Source organism: Hibiscus syriacus, unplaced genomic scaffold (assembly GCF_006381635.1).
Source record: "Hibiscus syriacus cultivar Baekdansim isolate YM2019G1 unplaced genomic scaffold, ASM638163v2 tig00117007_pilon, whole genome shotgun sequence".
NCBI lineage: Eukaryota > Viridiplantae > Streptophyta > Magnoliopsida > Malvales > Malvaceae > Hibiscus > Hibiscus syriacus.
The window spans coordinates 29,763-36,927 of NW_024063520.1; positions in this window are offsets into that span (position 1 = coordinate 29,763).

The window sequence follows — 7,165 nt, forward strand, 5'->3', positions numbered from 1 at the left end:
GTCTCTAATTCTGACTCGGTGCTCTCTCTCGGCTCTGACGTCTCTAACTCGACGATCCCTCTCAGCCCGGAGCTCTAACCGCCACTGCTCTGAAGTTCTCCCGAGGCCAGCAATTGCCCGTGCTCGACTCATCTTTTGGTAATCACTCTGTAAACTAGTGAGATTGGCCTCCACTTCATCCTTTCTCTTGCGCATAAGCTCAAACTGTGTATTATAGAATCCCCTATCGATGTCCAACATGAAATTCTTTTGTCTAAGGGCCTCACACTCCGCTTCCTTCCTGGTGATTTCCGCTTCGAATTCACTCTTTAGTATCTCCAACTTAGACGGTACGTATTTAAACTGTACTTCCAAAGGAATTGTTTGGTCGCGATCCGCCAACGGAAGGATATCATTCTTTCGCACCGCCCTCCATGCCACGTAATCTGGTGTCAGCATGACCTCAGCCGCTATGAAATCAGTTCTAAAGGTTGACTTCCACGCCTCTGACATTGCACGAGCAGTCTTCTTGTAATGATCTCCACAGTACACAAATTCAGATGCCTTCAGACCGGATGTAGCTGGGACGAATTGGCGTGCCCCAAATTGCCTTAGTACCATCAGTGGCGCATAACCTACTCCACCCCATAACCCTAATAGGGTTACCCAATCGGAATCCCCGCATTTGTACAACACATCCACAAAAGCTAACCAGGGGACACGCCACACTATATCATGTTCCTGTAAATTTCTGAAGAGTGAAACCCAATCTTTCCTGGTGAGATGCTCTGGCCACTCTTTAGTGAGGAAATCTTTTAAGGGTGAATAGGCCGTAGAAAACCGTCGACTATACTCTCGGTCAATTTTCCAGAAGTGACTGCGTATCCAAACAGTAAGCAGCTGGACACACCCGGTGAAGCGGCTACTCTCAGCTCTTCTGCAACTGCTAAGTGCTCTGAATGTTTCAGCCAAAACCGCAGGAACAGGGTTTACCTTCCTTTCCAAACGCTCGAATAAATCGACCACTGCGGCTTCCACGTGATAAAGAACTTTCGGGAAAATCATCAAACCATAAATTCCCAAGGCGAACATCTCCATGCTCTTCTCGATATCGCTATGCTTGACGATAAGCTCCTTGAGGCATGACCAAGGGAAGCAATCGGACTCTCCCTTCTTTTGGATTCGATCAGCAACCCACTTCTCTCCCATCCCAGTAATCCTTGCGAGCTTGCTCTTAAAGGATTGGGTCCTTGAGGCTTTTGAGTAGATACGGTCCAAGTGTATCGTCTCGAAATGAAACAAGGAGGTGTATTCTTCTAACGTGGGAGTCATGTCCTCCTTGTTGAAAGTGAAGCAGCTATATGCGGGATTCCAAAACTGGACGAGAGCTTTGATTAGGGGTTCGTTTACTTTCACATACAACAGAAGGGCGATGTCACCATACTTTTGCCAGAAAGAGTACTTCACCTCAGAATTCCAACTTTCCCAAATTTCGCGTAACTCTTGCAAATCGTTTTGCTTTAGACTGACCGGAGCAACCTCTTGTAGTACTGATATGTAATCTTCAGTCAAACTGTCGCCTTTCTTCCTCTGAGTTTCCTCGGACCACGACCTCACTTCTGCGTTATCCACTTCCTTGTTATGAAAGCTCTTGTCCATTTTATGACCGCCTTCTACTTTTATGACCACCTTGTGAATCAACACCTTTCTTCATGAATGATGATGCAATGCAGCGGTAATAAATAAAACACAAACAAAAATAAAACTGTGTTAGTATAGTCAAAGAATAAACAAACAACATGAAGATAGAAAATATATACATCCTAAACCTAATTCACATGGTATCTACCCAACATGGCGTCTACCGAATCACGCTTTAGTAGATCCTACCCGACATGATATTTACCCACATGTTTTGTTACTCCTAAAAAATCCTAACCGCATGGTATCTAATTCACATGCATGTTTGAAAAATAAACCTAACCACATGATCTCTAGTTCGCATACTTTTTGCAAAAAAAAAAAAAAATTCGAGGGAAAAGTTAGAATGAGTTTCCCCTTTGTGTCTGTGGACAGAGATTCAACATAAGATGGGCAGAGTTTCAGTATTTCTAAAAGGGTCCTCGAATTGTCCTTTGCTGGTGCCCCCTTGGGCTTGCCAGACCCTCGATCCTCGCCCATTATAGGCTTAAAACGGATCAAGTTCAATTTCGAGAGGATACATTTCCCTATGTCCATGCGAGGAAACTCAATGTTTCACTCGTAAACATAAGGCATGTATCCCAGAGGTTACTAGCTAAAGCCCATGCGGAGAAAAGTAATTTTTCTCACGTAAGCGTAGCTTTCACCCCTACCTAACGGGACAGAGCACAATTAGAATGCTCTAAATATTAAAGGTTTACAGCAACAGTGGGGAAACTCATAATCCTTTGCCTCGATCCAAGAGAAACAATAGACTAAAGTGAAAGTCAGAAAACTGAAAACATGTAGATCACACATTAGTACAACTATTTATTTGTTAATTAAAACGCAAATTAAAATGCAAACAACAATTTAAAACAAATCAGGGATCAAAAATCAAATTTGAGTGAACTTACAACTTTCGTTTGCAAAGACAATTAATTAATCGACTATAGGCCTGACTCTCTAAAAAGTTCCCCAGCGGAGTCGCCAAGCTGTCGAAACAATTTTTAAACCGCTGGGTGAGATTTTGAAAACCGCGTCATTTTTAATTATTCTCTTTTCAATTGGATTTTTGATTAAAAACGATGCAATTTTAGAAAACCTCTCGATTCGAAAAATTGGAAATTCCGTTACGGTAAAAATATAAGGTTCGAGGAGTCGCCACCAATCTTTGATTAGGGTGTGATTGGGCACCCAAAAACATTTTGTCATTTTAAATAAAAATTAATTTTAATTAAAATGACAAGTAAAGGTCTGCGTTATCAAAATCTGAGTTCGGGAGTCGATTACGTGTGGGGAAGGATTAGCACCCCCACAACGCCCTAAATCGGTACCTAGTCGATTAATTAATTTCTTTGCAACGAATTTCACAAGTTCAAATTTGATTTGATTACTGATCCCTTTAAACGACAAACATGCAAATTTGCAACATTCAAAGCAACAAAATAGATTTAATCTAAAATTACCAAGTCATTAGAAAGATAAAGAATATTCGATTATTTAAAAATATCGAGACCAGATCTTTAGTTCAGTTCTAACGACCTTTTCTCGAAAAGTTTAAATAGTCGAATATTTCCTTTTCTTTCGCTTCCAAATTTTACAATGATATATCCAAATTTAATTAGGCGTTACTGACGGGATACCATTTTAATTTAAAATCGTCAAAACGACTTTCCTGTAAGTTAAGGAAGACCATTCTGATAATTTTAGATTAAAAGGGCATTACCCTAAATTCCGATTATGCAATAATGTCAAGTTATGCATATGAGGATATCATGCAAATCATACAAAGTGATGTTAATGCAGAGATTAATTGAACACGCGATTAAAGTAAACGAGGCTAACATGCTTTAAAAAGAAATACACCTAAGTGCGTATGGACAACATGCTCGAAATACTATACACATGCAACATATTTAAAATAAATCTAATTAGCCTAACAAACATGCCTAAAATATTAGAAGGACTAAAACATAAAAAATAAATAACAAGTTCTCTCATAACATTTCATTTTTGGGTATTGCAAACATAATACAACCAAAATACTGCAAATGACCAAATTGAAAGTTTCTCAAATTACACATCCAATGCCTAAACAACATTAAAATGGCCCTAACATGGTTCTGGACTTAGATGTAACACGCTGAAAATTAAGATACAAAATCAAAAGATAACAAAGTTCGGTATAGGGACCAAATCGAAATGAAACAAGGTTGGGATGGCCACGCCAGACATTAACCCTTTTCCTAAAACGCACAGTTTTCCCCTCAGCTATCAAAACGCTACCGTTTTGGGCCTAAACGAAACGACGCCGTTCTGGCGTTCTGTTATATAGGTTATTAGGGTAAAATCTGAAACCCTAAATCACTTCCCTTCAGCCAGACCAAACCAAGCCCCGCCGTTTTCCTTCTTCTCTCCCTCAAACTCTCTCCTAATCTCGCACCCCTAACAGAAATCTTATCAGTCGCCGCAGCCTCCGCCGTTTAGGGCTCCGATGAGGAGTCTAAGGCGGCCCGAGCTCTCTCCTCCACTCAAGAGTAACCACCTAGGCCTAGATCTAAGCCAAGGCTCTCAAAACTCCTCTACAACCCCGAAAACCAAAGCCTCCGCCGCCTCAAAACCCAAAGATCTTCACGACCCGTCTAAGACCGAGACTAACCCCTACCAGAAACTTCAACCCCATCACGAGACTAACACTAGACTTCCCGAAAACCCCCTAACAGAACCTCTCAGCCGGCTTTACCCTCTAATACCCTTACAAAACCAACCTCTCCTTCCTACAGACCTTAGACCTAGCTTTCTCTAAATCAAATCCCTCCTTCCTCGCCCAAACCCGGGTGAAACCAAAGAACAGAACAGAAGAGGAAATGACGGCTTACCCCTGGTTACTCAACGGGTTAGGTCTTTCAAGCGACAGTGATGGCTCCAGGAAGGTAAAAGTTTTCACTTCTATCTTTGGTTGTTTCGTTTTTGGGTCTATGGATTTTTTTGGGTTGTTGATGGATCTCAAAGATGATTATGGTTACTCCTTTTGGTGTTCTCTCTGTGTGTTTTTTGTTGTTGTTGATTCCCGTTTTCTTTCTATTTTCTCTGTTCTCTCCTGTTGCCGATGACCGAGAGAGACTGTTACCCCCCCTCCTTTTGATGATAACTGTTCATAAAAAGCCCTCTTTTCTTGCGTTTTGTTTTGTTTTTGTCTTTGTGCTCTGTCTCTTGTTTGGTGTGCTTGCAGGTCACGGGTGCGAGCTGGTCACGGGTGCGAGCTGGTCACGGGCTTCAGGGAGGACTCTGTGAGTCTGCGCAGTCGGTGGAAGCTGACTGGTGGAGACGAACGGTCGACAGAGGCTCATTCTGGACGTGGAAGGCGGCGCTGGGCATAGGGCAAAAACCCTAATGGTCCTTTAATCTGGACCGTTGGATTAGGAGCAGATCCAACAGTCCAGGGTGAGCGGCGGCTGGAACCAGAAGCTGGAAACCCTAACGGGTTTTAGGGTTCTCTTATACTTGGGCCTGTTTGGTCTGGCCCGTTTTAGTTGTAACTCTGGTGTAGGCCCTGTAATAGTAAAAATAAATATACTTAATCCATGTTATAATTATTATTATTTTATTGCAATTTTATGCCATATATTTTCATGTTAATAACTAACAAATACCAAACTTATGCTAATAACCCTAATAACGATAATAGTAAAACCCAATTAAAATTAAATAACGCCCCGGACAAATCGAGCATCTACAAATACAAATATCAAATATATCAACAATCAATTAATTTAACAATATGATGTATTATTTAGTCAAAAAAATAATATGATGTATTAGATCACTTAAATATAATCAGAAGGTCAAAATTTAACGTTACAAATGAAAAAAAAAATTATTAAGAGAATGATTTTCATAATGGGTCGTAATATTATGTGATACAAATAGATCATATACTAATGTTTATATAAAAAATAAAAATATTTATAATATTATTTATACAATATATAGATCATAACCGAGTTAGTGACACGTTACTCAACCATCACATACTAATTTAATTATAAATCGGTAAAATATCTAAAAATTATTTAATATATTTTTATTTAGTTAGACTGAAAATTTATAAAATAATATGTATCAATATAATTTATTTTGTATTAGAAGTAAATTTTTTCAGTTATGTACGTGTTTATCAAATATAAGTTTAAGACTATACATTAACTAAAAATATATGTCTATTTTATTTTCACAATAGTATATATGAATAGAAATTAGGGGTGTGCAAATTCATATATCGTATTAAATCCGATCCGAAAATTCGGATATCCGAAAATTTCGTTTACATAAAATAGTGATTAGTATCCGGTCCTAAAAATGAGATATTCGGATCGGAGATCCGAATACAAATTTAAAATTTCATTTGACAAAAAAAATTAATTTTAAATTTTGTGATTTAATGTAACTTATTTGATACTTCTACTCTATTTTTATATATATTTAATTACTCACATACAATAAATAATTAAATACCATAATTTTTATTAGATTAGAGCTTTCATGGGTTTGTAGGTTACTCATTTATTGGGTAAAGGGTATCTAAAATCTCAATATATTTTCAGATTTTCGTGTAATCAAAAATTGAAATTTATCATATCCGTATATAATCCGATTATTTAAATTCTTTTAAATATTTAATCTAAATTATCCAAAATAAAAAATAAATTAGATATCCAAATATTTAGATCAAATCATCATATCAACGGATAAATCGATGGGATCAGATTTTTTTTTTCATACCCCATTAGAAATGACAACCATGTTGAAAATGATATCAAGTGGAGGGAAATTAAAATAAAATAACAAACAACAAAATTTGTCTCTTTCAGTCACCCATGTGGCATTTCCCCAACTACCATGTTCATTTGTCCGTCCAACAAGAAATTCAATAAAACCATATACTATTATCCAAACTGGATAAAGTGAGGTAAAAGAAATTAATAATCATAAAATTGTGTACACATTTTCAAAAGAAATGGATAAAATGAATTTTTTAATATTAAAATGAAAACCAGAAAGTCATTAGTTTATTTTTGTACTTCCATATCACTTTCACCGAAATAATAATATATTTTAGTTATAATTATTTTCTATATATATGTAATAGTGCATTTATAATTTTGTTTAGGATATATATATATATATATATATATATATATATGTAAAATCTGTGTATGTGAATGAAGACAAATAAAATTTTGGGATAAATACAATAAAAAAATAAATAATTAACAAAAACTATTAAAATTTAAAAAAGAAATTTAAATTTTAGAGCGAACGCTTAATATAAAAATAAATGCACAAACTATACTCAAATTTAATTTTTGGTGTCTACAAATTTTTCGTTAAAAATAGATGTTTAACGTTTTCTCCGTTACACATTTAGGTGTATGCTGTTAAAAATATATTAAATGATATTTGTCACTTTAGATTTTGAAAAAAAAGTTTTTAAATAATATTT